The 13,827-nt window shown below is 49.0% G+C and overlaps 1 long non-coding RNA gene and 1 other non-coding gene across 2 annotated transcripts in view; both read left to right on the forward strand.

The window, feature by feature from the left end:
• Nucleotides 1-11,545: 11,545 nt before the first annotated feature.
• LOC107382354 (uncharacterized) overlaps nt 11,546-13,827 on the forward strand; it is a 3,230-nt gene continuing 948 nt past the window's right edge. Inside the window, exons 1-2 of the long non-coding RNA XR_001572597.3 lie at nt 11,546-11,676; nt 13,498-13,827. The exon at nt 13,498-13,827 is cut by the window's right edge and continues 948 nt beyond it. This is a non-coding gene — a long non-coding RNA (uncharacterized lncRNA). The remainder of the gene's footprint in view (nt 11,677-13,497) is intronic.
• On the forward strand, nt 12,833-12,938 carry LOC129167269 (U6 spliceosomal RNA). Its single transcript, XR_008566092.1, has one exon. It is a non-coding gene; the product is annotated as a U6 spliceosomal RNA (small nuclear RNA).

The raw sequence follows: 13,827 nt of genomic DNA on the forward strand, positions 1-13,827 counted from the left end.
TGATCTTGGGCCTCTTTCTCCATACTCAAAACCAGCTGTGACCAGTTTGGGGGAGAAACTTGATGTAGGACTTAAATTTGATGCTCACATCAACTCTGTGATCCGGTCCAGTTTCTTTCACCTGAGACGCCTTGCAAAAATCAAGCCCATGCTGTCGAGAGCCCACCTGGAGCGGGCACTACATGCTTTTGTTATTTCTCGGCTTGATTACTGCAGCTCTCTATATGCAGGGTTGTGTCAGTCATCACTGAGTCGCCTACAGGTTGTGCAGAACAGCGCAGCCAGGTTCCTGACTGGGACCAGGAAACGGGACCACATCAGTCCGGTTCTGGCCTCGCTGCACTGGCTTCCGGTCTGTTATCGTTCACACTTCAGACTCCTCATCTTTGTTTTTAATTTCTTCCAGGGTGGTGCTCCCCCCTATCTGGCCACGCTCCTGAACAGACATTCCCCATCACGCGCCCTGCGCTCCTCTGACCAAGGCCTGCTCGTTGTCCCTCGTTCTAGGTGTCGTACTCGCGGGGACCGGGCTTTCTCAGTCCTAGCACCGTCACTATGGAACCAGTTGCCACCCTCAGTTAGGCTGTCCCCATCTCTGCCAGTCTTCAAGAGTTGCCTAAAAACCCATCTCCTCCGCTTGGCGTTTCCTGAACATGTTTGAATTTGGCCCTCTTTTATGTTGATTTTATCTCAGTTTTCATTGGTTCACTTTTTCCCTTGTTTTACACATTTGTCTTCTACTAGAATGTTTCACCTTTTTTGTAATCTGTAATTTGACTTGCTTTTATTTTCTGATTTATTCACTTTCTTTAACTTGTACTGTACCATGCTCAGCGCCTTGGGCTTCCTGACAGGGTTGCGGAAGGCGCTTTATAAATAAAGCTTTGATTTGATTTGATTCATTGTTATTATTAGTCTTTGTAAACTGTTCTGTAAAGGTACAAGTATGATGCTTGGCAGCTGACCGGGACAGAGTTTGGTGCGGACGTTGGCGCGGACGTTAGCTTTTCCTCCTTCTGCAACGAGGAGCTGATGCAGCAACACCATACTGATGTCCTGTCTGCTCATTTGACTGTTTTAACAAAATCACCTGTTGCATGGTCACATCCCTGGGACCTGTAACAGATTTATGGGGGCTCATCCGGGATTGGCGGCACCAGGAAGCTGAGAGAGGTCGTCAGTCCAGTGATCACTGAACCCGTGGACTGCCAGGACCACGCTGTTGGAGCTGGAGGGGGAAATCACAGGCCCAAGACGTCTGCTATCAGAGTGAGGGATTCGGTGTTTCCAGTGCTCCTGATAGGTGTGGACCATGGCAACCCACACAAGAAGAGAACTGGTCTGGTTAGTGAAGAAGAGTTTTCTGCACCTGACGGCAGACCAGATCTTTGAAATTGCACAGAACCTTCCAGAACTCCCTCACCAAGCTTCGGCTAGCTTGGATAAAGAAGATGAAAGAGGTTGCTTTGATTATATTTGTTCATATATGTCTTCATCATTCTTACTTGAGTTAGAAGATCAAGGTCTATCATATTTACTGTCTTTAAAAGATGTTGTTGAGGAGTGCCGCACACATCATAAACTAGATAGTGATCCTACTGAAGAAGTAGTAGTTCCGTTTGCTGCTATTCAGGTTAACCCATGTGCTAAGATTACACGTTCTACCAATAATCAGACTAGTGATGGAGAAACTACCACACCGTCTGATGGTGGAGCCCCAACGCCAATACCCTCTCTATATGACAAATATGAGATTGCATATGGGGGAAAAGGGCACCACAGAACTCTTCCAAGAACTGATAACCGCTGATAACAGCTAAGCAGCTTGAACATGAAACACCACAACAGTTTCTATATCGTATGGCGGGTTTAAAACAGTGGCTGATACTCACATCAAAACAGAAAGACACTGAGATTATATATGAAGCAGAAACTGTACAGAATGTGTTTCTGCACACAGTTTATCAGGGTTTAAGTGAAAAGCATGAAGATATAAGGCGTGAGTTAAAACCGCTCCTCTCAGAAAAGTCTGTTTCAGATGATGCCCTTCTAAGACAGGTCATCAGAACAACCGGCGAAGAGAGCGAAAGAGGAAGCCGCCTTGGGCGTAACCCACGTGCCAAATACGCTTATGCACAGAGGGGGCAGGTGACTTCAGGGAAGTTGAGAGACAGTAAAGAGGACCCCACCCCAGAAGTAAGGATGAAGACATGCAGAAGCTGAGTGCACAGGTGCATGCATTAACACAACTAGTGGAATCGCTGACACAGCCAAAACCAACTGATATGCGACCCCAGGCTCTACCACTGGAGTCTTGTTATTGTGCCAGCTATCAGACAAGACCACAACAACATAAAAAGGTTAAACAACACGGATGTCCCTCTTGCATTGAACAGAAGCTTGCTAATTGTCAACACTGTTTTTCATGTGGTGATGAAGGGCATCGTGCGGTAGGCTGCCTAAACCGCAAGCAGTCGGGAAACCAACAAAGGTCACATGTGAGGGGCGACCTGTGATCGAGGACAACAAGCAGTCCCAATCAAATAGTAACAATACTAAACAAATTCCACAGTGCCAGCAGCAAACGTGTTTTACCAACATGTCAGCCACTGATGAGCCTACATCTGAAAAAGTGGCACAGTTAATTGGAAACAAATATCTGCTAAAGTGTAACATGAATGGTTACGCCGTGACAGCTCTGCTTGACACGGGCGCCCAGGTTAGTCTTGTGGACAGAGCCTGGAAGCAGAAATACTTACTTTGACAATTAGCAAGCTTCTGTTCAATGCAAGAGGGACATCTGTGTTGTTTAACCTTTTTATGTTGTTGTGGTCTTGTCTGCTAGCTGATAGCAACTTTATTAAAGCAGAAAGGGGAGCTAACACATCTGAAGAGGCCATCATGATTTTGTTCTTAAGCCAGGGCAAATAGCTATTATAAAGTTTCCAGTGCCTGCTAGCTTCACCCAATCGGTTGCTCTGTTTGAACTTTGCACTGATTACGATCAGGTTGAGCGGCTGGATGTGGGAGATGGTCTAGTTGAAGTACATCACACAGAAAGACCATTTGTTGAGATCCCAGTGGGCAATATAACAAAGCATGAAATTATCCTACCTCATCTCACAATGCTAGGAAACATCCAGTGCATTGAAAAGATTATTGAAACTGACCAGACAACTAGAACTGACACACAACCCACAATCAGTGGAGATAACAACACAGACACAGCAGCAGGTTGGCACCATCCAGTCGACATCAGTCATCTAAGTCCGAGAAACAAGTTGTTGTGAGACAACTATTGTTTGAGGAATCCAAAGCTTTTGCTTGCAATGACACCGATATTGGCTGCATTTCAAATCTACAAATGACAATCAGTTTAAAAAACGACATACCGGTACAACTCTCCTATTCGGCCATTCCTAAACCTCTTTACAAAGAAGTTAAATAATACATTCAAGATTTGCTAGCCAGGAATTGGATAGTTAAATCCGAATCACCATACTCTGCTCCTGTGGTTTGTGTGCGGAAAAAGGATGGCACACTGAGGCTCTGCGTTGACTATCACCCTTTAAATCGTAAGGCCATTCCAGATCGACATCCACTACCGAATCCAGGACCAAATGGGGACTAGGGGGATACCACTGGTTCTCTATAATAGACCAAGGGAAGGCGTATCACCAGGGCTACATCTCCGAGAGATCCCGGCACCTCACTGCTTTTATAACCCCCTGGGGTCTATACGAGTGGGTCTGCATTCCTTTTGGCCTGTCAAATGCCCCAGCAGCTTTTCAGAGGTGCATGGAGGAAGTCCTTGACTCCTTAAGAGATGAGTGCTGCATTCCCTATCTGGATGATGTGCTTTGCTATGCCAAGACTTTTGAGGACCATGTGGAAGGGCTAAGGAAGGTCTTAAGTGCTCTTCAACGACATGGCATAAAACTCAGGCCTACCAAATGCAAGTTATTCAGGAAGGAAGTGTGCTATGTTGGAAGGCTGGTGTCAGCCGAGGGTGTGCATGTTGACCCGAAAGACATAGAAGCAGTCCAAGCCCTCAGGGAAAAGACACCAACTACAGTTGGAGGTGTCTGAAAACTGTTAGGTTTTCTGAGTTACTACAGAGCTTAGGTGCAGGACTTTGCCAGAACTGCCAAACCACTGTATGATCTATTGCAGATCAAAGGGAACCATGCCGTTCACCCTCAGCAGAAAACCAGTAAAGGAAAAGCGGGACAGCTTTCTTCAAAAGCCCCTATTCAGTGGACTCAGGAACACCAGCATGTTCTGGACAGACTAATCCACATCTTATCCACTCCACCTGTGCTAGCTTATCCCAACTTATCCCCTTTTGTATTCCACACAGATGCATCGGCTGAAGGCCTTGGAGCTGTGTTGTATCAACACCAAGATGGAAACCTGAAAGTCATCGCATATGGATCGAGGACACTGTCTCCCGCAGAGAAGAGGTACCACATGCATTCTGGGAAACTGGAATTCCTCGCCTTAAATTGGGCGGTATGTAAGAAGTTCCGCGATTACCTCTTCTATGCTCCTTCTTTTTTGGTATATACAGACAACAACCCCCTGACTTATGTCATGAGCACAGCCAAACTAAACGCTGTAGGTCACAGATGGGTTGGAGCGTTGGCTGTTTTCCGCTTTGAAATCAAATACCGTCCAGGCAAAGCCAACGGTGATGCGGACACCCTCTCTAGGTTGCCTTGTGACATTAGTAAATATGTGGTTGAATGCTCAGAGACCCTTTCGAGAGAGACCATTCAAGCAACATGGGAAGGCACCCAGGCTGCCAGAGAGAAAGATGCGGCTTATGTGAGTATCCTGGACCTTTCGCATCAAGGCTTGGAGCCCTGCACACTGGGAACTCAGTCTTCCATAAGTCCTGAAGAGCTAAGACAAGCACAAAGAGAGGACAAAGTAATCGGTGAAATCGTCAAACTGAAAGAACAAAACACACAACTCACAAGTCACACCAAGAAGGCTATGAGCGGTCGAGTGAAGAGAGTGTTGCATGAGTGGGAAAGGCTACACATTGAAGATGGGCTACTATATAGAAAGACGGTACAGAGACGACAGTTGGTTGTGCCTGAAAAATATAAATTGATAGCAATAAAATACCTGCATGATGAAATGGAACATGTAGGAGCAGAAAGAGTGACCAGTCTGGCCAGAGACAGATTCTATTGGCCTTACATGAAAAAAGACATTGAGGTTTACGTAACAAGGAAATGCCCCTGTATAAAGAAAAAGAAACCAGTAAGTCATGTCAGGGCTCCCATGGGTTCTATCGTCACTGCTGCCCCCCTGGAACTAGTGTCCATTGATTTTTTGCACCTGGAGTCCAGTGTAGGTGGCTACGAGTATATCTTGGTGGTGGTAGACCATTTCACAAGGTTTGCTCAAGCTTACCCCACTTGCAACAAATCAGGAAAGACAGCAGCAGAGAGGTTATTCAGTGACTTTATTCCAAGGTTTGGTTATCCCCAAAGGCTCCATCACGACCAAGGCCGGGAATTTGAAAATAACCTTTTTAAGGCCCTGCAACAGCTTTTGGGGGTTGAACACTCTAGGACAACACCTTACCATCCCCAAGGTAATCCGGCTGAGAGGTTCAACAGGACACTCTTACAGTTACTTCTCACCCTGACAGACAGAGAGAAGACCAGATGGAAGGAGCACTTACCTCAAATGGTTCATGCCTACAATTGCACAAGACGTGAATCAACAGGCTATTCACCCTTCTATTTATTGTATGGATGGCACCCACGTTTGCCAGTGGATCTCCTCTTTGGTCTGACACTACAGGAGGAAGTCACATCTCTAAGGGGATTTGTGGAAAAGTGGAATGCGAGGATGAAACAAGCCTACAAAGTTGCCGCTGAACACAGTCAACAATCAAGTGACAGAGGGAGACAACATCATAACCGTCAAATGAAAGGAGTGGTTCTGCAATCAGGTGACCGCATACTCGTGCACAACTTGAGTGAGAGAGCTGGTCCAGGAAAATTAAAGTCCTACTGGGAAGACACAGTATATGTGGTGAAAGAACAAATGAATAATAGTCCTGTGTACAAAGTGTCTCCAGAGAAGGGCAATGGTGGAACTCGTACATTACACCGTAACTTTCTACATCTGGCGAATGACTTACCGATTGACATGTCATCACCTTCATTGAGGTTGAAAAAGGGCAAGGGCAAAAACAAATCACCTTCACACATGGAAACCAGAAATGAAAGGTCATGGAAAGGAAAAGGAAATCAGTCCATGAACAGTGATGTGTCGTCTTCTTCAGATGAAGAGGAAGAGGGTCACTGGGCTTGAATACCTGCGAGGCAGGAAGCTTTCCATGCACCTCATAAGGTCATTCCGCAAACGGAGGACGTTCATTGCCACAATCAATGCACACCATGCAGTGAAACAGGGAGAGACTTCTTCAATGAGGAAACAGCTGGTCCATCATGGAGTCAAGAGGGAGAAGTTGGAACAGAGACACAACCACAAATGCTGAACAACACTCAGGCAGGCTCAAGTCCAACAAGGTCACAGATGGTAAACCCCTTTTCAGATCATCTGACCAGTTCCAACCAGTCAGCCTCTGGTCAGTCCATGGATCAAAGAGCTTTTGTTCGGAAATCTACACGTGAGAGGAGGCCTGCTCAACAGTTGACTTATGAGTCTTTGGGACAGCCCTCCTATCAGCCAAAACACATGGTGAACTCTATATCTAAAGATGGGAGGGGGTATTCACAAGTGGGAGGGACAGAACCTTATTATATTCAGGCACTTTTCCTTCTTTTGCAAGCACCTCAGTTGGTGTGGCCATGGCCAAGTTGGTGTTGCCTTACTGGTGGCCACTATACCACTCATGCTAGCCCTTGTTGGGGGACAGTTATGTCACTCTGAATTTGAACCTTTGTGTGTGAATCCAGATGTTTAACTCTATGTTTTGTTGCAATGCCAGGAGCCTTCTTTCTTTTTTTTTTGTTGGGAAATATGTGACGCACACAGAAAGATGTGGTCACATTTTTCGTATTGATGCTTTAACCAGCGAATGTAATGTTGTCAGGTTTGGTGGCTGAGCTGAAGCGTGGTGGAGATGGTCTGTGGCTCAGACGTGGAGTGGTGGAAGAAGACAGCGTGGTTAGATCCTTTTGGTTGGGTTTGAGGGCTGGTAAGCCTGAGAACTCGATTCAAAGTCTGGTTGGAACGATGACTGAGTAATGAATGAATGCCGGCACTTCCGTATATAGTGTCGGCGTGATGACGTCAGCAAGCCACGTTGGTGGCGGGAATGTTGGGAAGTGGTGGCGAGAATGCTGGTAAACGTAGTTAGCTGGAGGAGTTCGTGACAGGACCCCCCCTCGAGGGACGGCCCCCAAAGTCCCAGGACGGCGGGCCCAGAAGTCAGTCAACAGGGTAGGGTCGACAAACGAGCTTGTGGGCTCCCAAGAGCGCTCCTCCGGGCCGTACCCCTCTCAGTCCACGAGGTACTGCTAACCACGCCCCCGGCAGCGAGCGTCCAGAACCCTGCGGACCGTGTAGACATGATCCCCCTCCACATAGCGGGGCGGAGGCATCCGGACCGGAGGAGGGTGGAGAGGAGAGGAGACCACCGGCTTCAGCTGGGAGACATGAAAGACCGGGTGGATCCGGAGAGTAGCCGGGAGGCGCAGACGGTACATGACAGGGTTGATGACCCTGAGGACAGGGAACGGACCCAGGAAGCGAGGAGTGAGCTTCCGGGAGTCAGCCGGCATCCTCATATTAGCGGAGGAGAGCCACACCTGGTCGCCAGACCAGAAGACGGGGCCAGGCCGGTGGCGGCGGCGATGTTGACGGGAGTACTCCGTGTTGGTCCGAGTGATGGCCGCACGGGCCCGGATCCAGGCGAGCCGACAGCAGCGGACCAGCATCTGGGCAGCAGGGACCTCCACCTCAGGCACCTGATGGTCGAACAGAGGGGGCTGGTACCCATAACAGGTCTCGAAGGGAGACAGACCCGTGGCAGAGGAGGTCTGGAGGTTGTGGGACAGTTCCGCCCACAGGAGGAAGCGGGGCCAGGTGGTCGGCTGGGACAAAGCGAAGCAGCGCAAGTAGCGTCCAAGCTGCTGGTTAGCCCTCTCTGTCTGACCATTCATCTGTGGGTGGTACCCAGAGGACAGGCTGGTGGAAGCGCTGACCAGGCGACAGCACGCTTTCCAGAAGCGTGAAACGAACTGGGGTCCCCGGTCGGAAACCACGTCCTGGGGGAAACATGGAGCCGCACCACCTTTTCCAGGAGCAGTTCGGCCGTTCTCTTGGCAGTGGGGAGGCCGGCCAGGGCTACCAAGTGCACAGCCTTGGAGAACCGGTCCGTGATGGTTAGTATGGTGTCCAGGTGGTCGACAGCCGGCAGTCCCGTGACAAAATCCAGCCCGATGTGTGACCACGGCCGCTTGGGCACAGGGAGAGGTTGTAAATCTCCAGCGCCGGGTCAATTAGATGATTTGGATCGAGCACACACATCACATGCAGCAGTGAACTCGCGGACATCCCTCCTCATAGACGGCCACCAGAGAGCCCGACGGAGGAACTGGAAGGTACGGGCTTGGTCTTGATGTTCCGCGAGCCGTGAACAATGCCCCTACGTGAGTGCCTCTCGTCGGCAGGAGGTCGGAACGTAGAGGCGGTTCGGTGGAGTCTCTGGGGGCGCCGGATCGCCAGGAAGTGCGGCTCTTATGGATTGTTCCAACGGCCATTGGAGGGAAGCCAGGAAGCGTTGAGGCAGCAGAATGGTCAGAGACTCCGGGGGGCTTGAGTCTGGTACGATACGCCGAGAGAGAGTGTCCGCTTTGAGGTTCTTGGAGCCGGGCCGGTAGGTGATATGAAAATTGTACGGCTCGAAAAAGAGGGCCCACTGAGCCTGACGAGGATTGAGTTGCCGAGCGATCTGAAGGTGGATGAGATTCTGGTGGTCGGTCCAGATCAGAAAAGGGTCGGTGGTCCCCAAGAGCCACTGCCGCCATTCCTCCAGGGCCCATTTTATTGCCAGCAGTTCTCTGTCGCCGACCCCATAGTTCTGCTGTGTGGGGGAAAACTTCCAGGAGAAGTAGGCGCATGGGTGGAGCTTAGAGTCCAGACCCCGTTGCGAGAGGACGGCCCCCGCTCCCACATCAGAGGCGTCCACCTCCACGACGAAGGGCCGGGTCTGGTCCGGGTGGAGGAGGATGGGTTCCTTAATAAAGCGCCCGACCAGAACATGGAATGCACGGACAGCCTCTGGAGTAAGGCGGGAAGGGCGAGGCTGGTTGGTGGCTTTGGTGAGGGAGGTCAGAGGTGCTGCGAGGGAACTGAAGTTGTGTATGAACCTCCGGTAAAGGTTCGAGAAGCCCAGGAAGCTTTGCAACTGCTTCAGGGTCGTGGGTAGAGGCCACTGAGCTACTGCCTGAACCTTCTGAGGGTCCATCTTCAGGCCCCGGGAGGAGATGGTAAAACCCAGGAAGGAGGTGGACTCCTGGTGAAACGCACACTTCTCCAGTTTGCAATACAGTTCATGGTCCAGGAGGCGGGACAGAACAGCCCGAACATGTCGGATGTGCTCCTCAGCCGTGCGGGAGTAGATGAGGATATCATCCAGATGTACAAAGACCCAGCGGCCCAACATGTCTCTTAGTACGTCTGTAATGAATCGCTGGAAGACAGGACAGGCTGTTGCAGAGGCCAAAAGGCATCACCAAGTATTCATAGTGGCCGGTGGGCGTGATAAAGGCGGTCTTCCACTCCTCACCCTCCTTGCTCCAGATCAGGTTGTAAGCACTGCACAGGTCCAGCTTGGTGAATAGAGTGGCCTGGGTGATGGTGTCCAGGGCGGTGCCCATGAGCGGAAGAGGGTGAGGGTCCCAGATTGTTATTTTGTTTAACCCTTTATAGTAAATACAGGGCCGGAGATCTCCCTCCTTCTTCTTTACAAAGAAAAACCCTGCGGCAACAGGAGATGTTGAGGGACGGATGAACCCCTTCTGGAGGGCGTCGGCAATATAAGTGTCCATTGCCCGGGTCTCCGCCGGAGAGAGGGAGTACAGACGACCCCGAGGAGGGGTGGTGCCGGGCTGGAGCCTGATCTCCAGGTCATAGGGTCGATGAGGAGGTAGCCTGGTAGTGGGTTCCTTCGCGAAGACCTGAGCGAGGTCGTGGTATTGAGGAGGAACGAGCGTCAGGTCCACGTCCTTGGGAGGGGTTGCTCCGGTCTGAGGTGTAGGGGAGCCCCGGTGGTTCTGGCAACCCGCGCCCCAGGCCAGGACCTTACTGGCGGACCAGGAGATGTGAGGCTCATGGCGGCAGAACCAGGAATGGCCCAGGATGAAAGGTGTAGCCAGAGCCTGGATGACCAGGAAGTGGAGGGTCTCCAGGTGTTGGTCGATGGTCATGTGGAGGCCCTGGGTTCGGTGGGTGAGAGGGTACGGCATGATGGGCCGGCCATCCACAGAGGTCACAGGAATGGGTCGGTCGAGAGTAGTAAGGGGTATCTTGAGCTGAGTGACCAGTCCTTGGTCGATAAAACATTCCGTGTCTAAAAGAGCCTCCAGTCTGGTCGGGCCTTGGTCCAGGTGGAGGGAGACCGGGAGAGTGGTGCGGTGTGGGACCGGAAAAGTGGAGACTCTGGGCGGAACAGCCCCTACTCCGACCCGGAGGGACCGTTTCCCGGTCTTCTTGGACACGTGCCACGGTGGTGACCCAAATCCCCACAGTAAGCGCATCGTCCCTCCTGGTAGCGCCGTGCCCGTTCCTCAGGGGGGAGATGGCCGAGCTGCATCGGTTCCTTCGTCGGTTGGTGGGCCGGACAACGGGGTGACGTTCTGGTGTGGATGGGAGCTGGCATGGTGCTCGGCCTGTTCAGGATGCAGCGGTCCAACTGGAGGGCCAGATCCACTGCCAGGTCCAGGGAGGTTGGGGCCTCATGTCCAATCATGCCCTCCCGGATTCTAGGGGACAACCCCTCCAGATAAACGGCCTTTAGGGCGGCGTCATCCCACGTCAACCGAGCGGCTATCGTCCGGAAGCGGGAGGTGTACTGACCCACCGTCTGGGAGCCCTGACGAAGCTGAAGCAGCCGAGTCTCGTCCAAGACCTCGCTTCTGGGATGAATAAATGTATTTTTCATCTCCTTCACAAAAGTTTCATAGTCATTGCAGGCAGGAGATTTCTGGTTGTAAAGAGCCGCCGCCCATTCGCCGGCTCGACCCGTCAGCAGTGAGGTCAGCAGGGCGACACGGGAATGGGAAGTGGAGTAGCGCGCCGGCTGGCACTCAAAAGTCATTGCCAGGACAGCCAGCAAGCCCTCCGGGGACCCAGCATATATATATATATATATATATATATATATATATATATATATATATATATATATATATATATATATATATATATATATATATATATATATTCCAGGCTAAAAGGAAAAGAAAAAAAAAACAGAGTCTCTAAGGACATTATTATCAGTCTTTATAAACTGTTCTGTAAAAGTAATGCACCTTAATGCCAGTAGAGGGCAGTATGATACTTGGCAGCTGACCGGGACACGTTAACGCGCCGCGGACGTTAGCTTTTCCTCATTCTGCGACGAGGAGCTGGCGCAGCAACAACTTACTGATGTCCTGTCTGCTCATTTGACTGTTTTAACAGGTTAGTATCATCATTTAAGAGCGATAAACAGGTGAAAACGGGAGAAAACCGTGTGAAGATGTGTTAATCGTTTTTTGGGGAAGTTTTGTTCTTAATGTGTGGTTAATGAGCTGTAGGCCCGACGGCCCTCGATGGCGAAGTTGATATGGCGGCGGCACATTAACTGCGTCATGGATTTTACCCTTGTGTGCTCCGTGTAAAACGAATGGCATTGCCGAGAAAGAAGTGTTATTTTGTTCATGTAGGTGAAATAGTGAAAATAGGCAAGGTAGTTGATGAGAAAAGAGTTATTTAAACTGGTTTACGTTTATATTATTTTAAAGCTCATGTGGAGTAGAAATATTTTATATTATTTTAAAGCTCATGTGGAGTAGAAATATTTTATATTATTTTAAAGCTCACGTTGAGTAGAAATATTTTATTAAGTTTGTTCCATGAGTGTTTTATTATTTTATGAACATGTAGTGATGAACCAGTTTTGCAAGAACATGTCAAATGCAGTAAAATAAGTGTCTGACTATTCAGAATTGGTTAAAGGGGAACTGGTTAAACAAAGTGAAAGGTAGAGAGTGTGCTGCTTGACGTGGTTAAAGGTGTTAATATAAATTCTGCGACGAGGAGCTGACGCAACACCATACTGCTCGTTTGACTGTTTTAACAGAAATTATAGCAGTCTGACCGCGACCTCTGGTGGTCAGTCAACTCAATTACAGTTTATTTTGTTTGTTTTCCGCCTACGACAATCCACGTGAATAAGCCCTTACTCTTCGGGTAATTAAAAGATGGCAAACAGCTGTTAGGCGTTTTATTCAACCGATATAGTAAAAAACAAGCAGGTTTGTTGATAATGGACCAGACAGATCGTGTGTGTACTGTTTAAGAGTGCTGAGAAGTTGGTCAGCGGGACTAAAACCAATGTTCAGTGTAACACAACGAGCTAGGTGTTATTTTTTATCACGTGTGCAGTGCTAGAGCCACGGTGTTTTCATAGCGTAACTGAGATGAGTTAAACACATTCATCCTCAACGTTTTAGTCGGTGCTTCCGCTTGGTCCGCCCACATCTCCCACAATGCAGCTGGGTCCTTTGACACCGTAAGTTATTACGCAACCCGAACATTAACCTCTTGAATCCGGTTTAGGAATCGCTCTTTCGTCGTGTTAGCTCGCTAACACATATACTAAAATTGGAACGATACAGAGAAGATTAGCATGGCCCCTGCGCAAGGATGACACGCAAATTCGTGAAGCGTTCCTCATTTTTATTTTTTAAATAACATAATAACCCTAAAGGACACTGTTATGAAGCAGTTAGGAGCGTGTCCCCCTGCTCAGATCCAACATTGGACCAATCAAATGACTGGGTTGTTCCAAGCTAGAGAAGCAAGGGTTTTCAGCATCTAAATAGAGAGCTGGATTGTTTCAACTCTGAAATAGATCCTCTTTCACTCCGAGCTGGCGTTCCTCCGCTACTGAACTGACTGAGACGTACAATTGTTCCTTAAAAACAAAACAATTAGACTTTTAACATGTTAAAAAACAGTTTGTTGTCTTACGAGCGATGTTGTAAGATATGGTAGTATTTTCTTCTGAACTAACGAGGAGGAGAGTAGTGTGAAATGATCTTTCACCACGTCCCCAGTTGGCACAAAGTTCTCTATTTTCTGTATTCTGAGTGTAAAAGCATGTTTGTAACTGGTATTTCCCTGTTTATGTTCTTTGTTTAATGTTATATTATACTGATCTGCTCATTGGGAAAATTATTCCACATTTGTACATCTGATGCCTGTACAGCGCTCTCACCGTTCCTTTTCACTCTGCAGACTTCCAGAACAACTCGGAGACCTGTCATCTGCAGAAAGACTCAAGACGACTCTGCAGTCGTCGGGTTTATGAGGGATGGTCAAGAGTACAGAGAGCTGGTGGACCACTTTGTGGCGTGGTGTGGGGACACTCACATAATCTTGAATGTGAACAAAACAAATGAGATGATTTAGAAAGAAACGGGAATAGCTCAACATGCATTATTGGGGAGAAGGGGGAGGTGGTGGAAGATTACAAATACCTCGGTGTTCATCTGGACAACAGACTGGACTGGAGACACAAGCGTGAAGCCATCTCCAAGAAGGGACAGAGTGGACTGTATATCTTGA

This window comes from Nothobranchius furzeri, chromosome 7 (genome assembly GCF_043380555.1).
Source record: "Nothobranchius furzeri strain GRZ-AD chromosome 7, NfurGRZ-RIMD1, whole genome shotgun sequence".
NCBI classification, from domain to species: Eukaryota; Metazoa; Chordata; class Actinopteri; order Cyprinodontiformes; family Nothobranchiidae; genus Nothobranchius; species Nothobranchius furzeri.